Here is a 4,490-nt window from a genome sequence, read left to right as displayed (position 1 = left end):
ATATGCTATTTTGATAAATCTTGCCTAAATTTCATAGTACTTTATTGAAACATCCTATATTAAATCATTTGAATATATATCATTTACTCACTACTTACGTGATTTAACGACTTGGGAACAACTGGATCTTGGGCTCATCGCATTCGTCTTATTAATGCGCTCAATTTGATTATGAGCAGGTAAGCTTTGTAGACCATTTAGTCTTTTAACGAATGTCTCAAAGTTTTTAACTATACATCAAGTATTTGATTTGGGCTGAATTTGACAATAGTTAGATCATCTTTGGAGCATTTGAGTTCGTCTTAGTCGTTAAATTTGACAAAAATTTTCTTAAAATTAGAGCTTGAATTATCGTATTTTTTAAAAATTTCAATACATGTTATACTTTGATATTGTCTATCAAGTAAATTTTTTAAAAACATTTTAATTTAATTAAATTAGATAATTACATATATACATATGTATATATATACATATGTATATATGTAATTATCTAATTTAATTAAATTAAAATGTTTTTAAAAAATATATATAGAATTTCTCAACTCTTTAATATTGTAATTAGAGAATTTAGAAATTTTGAGTCCTGTTTTGATTAAAAAAATCATAAAATTTATTTAATTAATTTTCTATTTTAATATATGTAAAATCGCCTTGATCGGGCATGAATCTCGATACAAATTTGAATTAAAAACTTCTAAATTAAAATTCGGGATCATCCAAACTTTGATTCCAACAAGCTTATAGTCAAATTAAACATATCAAGAAAATGAACCCAATGACACCAAATTCAATAATCTTAGATCAAATGAGCCCAAATCAAAGGACTAAAACACTCTTGGAAGCTTCAAAGCATTAATTGGATGATCAAATTATATCCAAATATAATATGCTTATAGTCAGATTGAGTGGATTGAAATGACCAATCCAACGAGCCCAAGATTGACATATTCTGACATCATTAAGACACTTAAATGTTCGATAAACACTCTATTATCATGGGAGTCACTATGAGACATCAGATAGAACACTACAAATCTATCCTGGATCTTCTCCATATTTTATGAGGATATTACTCCAAAAAAATTATAAATAGTCTTTCATTCTTCACGTGAAAGAGGAGGAGAAGAGGAAGGAAGGAACAAGAGGAGAACTTTGAGAATTGAAAATACTAGAGCTATACCCCGTCATTATCACCTATGAATCCGCGCCATCAGGCTACTACCGATCTCCCCTCGACCATCATTGTCAAATCTCTATATGGTAGCCATTGACGACCCTTTCGACCTTTGTTGCTCAGAGAAAACAGTCTTTCTGACCATCTTCTCCCGCCCACACTCCTTCTAACCTCCATCGCCCTCCAGCTACAGTCATTCCGACTTTCGTCATTTATTGACTATATACGGTCCCTCTGACCATAATCTCCTGACTACGATCCTTTAGACCATCATCACCAAACTACAGTCATTCTAACCTCCTTCACCATCTGATTATAATCCTTCTGATCTCCGTCGTCCATCAAATACAGTCCTTCCAGCCTCCGTCATCTGCCGACTACGATCCTTTTGACCATCATCATCTGACTACGACCCTACCAACCAAATGAACATGACAATGCTCTATCTCATGACATTGGGTTCTTCTAGCCTCAACCATGTAAAATATACTATATGATGTATATTAGCTACATTGACCCAACACTTTCTCCTGAAGAAGGTCATCATTTGTAATCAATTACAAATACTAGCAGATTCATTCAAACAGCGCCATATCCCGTGGTTTTCTCCTTTCTAGAATTTTCCAAATAAAAATCTTGATGTCTCTTAGGAATACTGCACGGCGCTCCTTTATCTGTTTGCATGTTTGATCTTCGTATAAAATTAGGATGTTAAAATTTATATCTCTCTACCACTGGAAATTTTCCAGGATGCAACATATATACATATCTATTGAAATTTCTATTATATTTTGAAATAATAAAATCAATTGCTATTATTTATAAAAAATAAAAATAGCCAACTGCTAATACTCTTAAAATAAATTAAAATAAAATAAAAAAAAGATTTACAGTTTTACACATATGATTCTGTAAATAAGTAAATACATTTTTGGAAGCTTCCGGACTGATTTAAAACAATCACTTTTGGCTTCAGTAAATTTTTATTTTTATTATTATTATTTTAAGCTTTACGCTTTTATTTTTGACGTGTCGATATTCGGTGAACTAACTGTTGGAGCCACCACAGTCGGAACGGTGTGTGGGCCCCACCACCTGAGACAATAGATTTGGTAGGCAGCATCCATCGCTAGAAAGGTGGCCCGAAAATGATACCATTCCCACCTTTAGTAGTTTGGATGGATGCTCCATTAACAAAGAAATCTGAGTGGAGGATATATATGTGGATATAAGGAGACCAATATTTTCAATTTTGCCCCTCTTAAAACACCTCTATGTGACTTTGATCATTAGTCTCAATAACTATGATTTGATGGTATATTTATGATGATAGAAAAATATATTCATATTTTGATTTTGTATAATGATTTTATAAATATATAAATGAAAAAGATTTTATATTAAATATTAGAGTTTCTATATGAAAATTTTGTAATTGAGTTAGTCGATGTCAGTGTAATTAACTGACGATGGTTAGAGGAACTTAGTTGAGCGAACAAGGTTGGGGGATCATAGATGTGCCACGGTGGTTAAATGTTCATAATCGGGTGATAGTGTTTTGAGAATCGTTGTTGGGTAATGGTAATCGAACGATCGTATTTGAGCTATAATGGTCAGAGAATCATAATCAAATGATGGTGTTCGGAGGATCGAAGCTAGATGATGATGTTCAAAAAATCACCGTCGAATAATAATTGTCTAATGATCATAGTCGAACCATAATAGTTGAATGATCATAGTCATACCATAATGGTTTGAAGACTGTAGTTAGGTAAAGACAAAACGGATGATCAAATGTCAAGTGATGATAGTTGAAGGATAAAAGTAAGATGATAATGGTCAGAGAGTCGTAATTGAACAATTGGAGAGTCGTAATCGAACAATTGAGGCTGAATGATTGTAGTTGGGAAATAATGGTTGGAAGATCATAGTCGAGCAACGATTGGTCAGATGACCTTAGTTGGACAATGATAGTCTAAAAATCATAGGAGGGCGACAGTGGTCAAATGACTATAAGAGAGTGACAGGAGTCAAAGGATCATAGTTAAGCGACGGTGGTTGGAGGACCATGATCTCACTACAAAAAAGTTAAGCATTTTCAGTAGAATATTTTTACTTGAACGAGCAAAATTCCGTCAGTAAATTTAATTTCCATCAAAATTATATCTACCGTTAAATATTCAATTGTTCTTCATACACAAAACACTAAAATTCAATTTTTAGATCACATGGTTTCTTAAAATCACTAAAAATTACATAAAAATTCTCCCTATTTGATTATCCTAAAATAAAACTTAGATAATTTCAATGTTTTATACCCACAAGCAACTACCAATTTGTAAGCCCTAAAAGTAGCACACTAACTTTTTTTCTAATGTTAATGCTTCTCATGACTACAAAATTTACCTATATTAAATATATATATATTTTTCATATAATATAATATAGGTAAGCTAATTATTATTATAACATATCAAAAAAGTGATGTGACAATAACTTTTTTTCAACACTGTTGATCTTTTTCAATTAGCCCTATGACTTTTTAATTATTTTATTTTTTTTTAAATCTCAATTATGACTAATTAACAAATGAATAAAAAAATAAATATGATTTAGAAAAGAAATATTTTTACTTAACATTTAAAAAATATTAGATACTTTTTTTATTTTAATATAATTATATAAATATTTAAATAGTATTTTTAATTAAATAAATATTTCTATCGAATTCATTAGAATTGTCAAATTTTATTATAATTATATTGCAAATTAGAGATGAATATTTAAATAGTGTTGAAATTATATTAACTTAGTGGAATACAGAAAGAGCCACTGAACTTTTGAAGGAAAAGTTTATTCAGAGAATTTCAAAGGCTGTACCGGTACTATTATTCTATAGCTGAAAGAGTAGGGCGTTGAAAGCAGATGCTGCCACTAAGGTGAAAATCTCTTCAAAGCTAATTTGCTGTGCTGGTTGGTAGTTAAAGCCTAGTTCGATAAATGACTGGTGAAATTTTATGAATGAAATTAAGTGGTATTTCAATATCTAAAATTTAAATCTTCATAGTTATACATAGGGGTGAAAGTGAGTCCAGCGACTCGTGAGTTTATCGGAGCAGTGAGTTCGCTCAAGCCTAGCTCGATAAATGACTGGTGAACTAAAATCGATGAGCTAATGAGTCATATTTGAGCCAGCCTCTACTAAACTTGTTAGCTCACAAACCGACTTATTTAGAATATACTACTATAAAATATACTTAAAATAAATTAAAATTTATAAATGTTTATATATATACATTAACTTCATCACATT

Source organism: Dendrobium catenatum, unplaced genomic scaffold (genome assembly GCF_001605985.2).
Source record: "Dendrobium catenatum unplaced genomic scaffold, ASM160598v2 fragScaff_scaffold_231, whole genome shotgun sequence".
NCBI classification, from domain to species: Eukaryota; Viridiplantae; Streptophyta; class Magnoliopsida; order Asparagales; family Orchidaceae; genus Dendrobium; species Dendrobium catenatum.
This window is presented reverse-complemented; position numbering follows the sequence as displayed.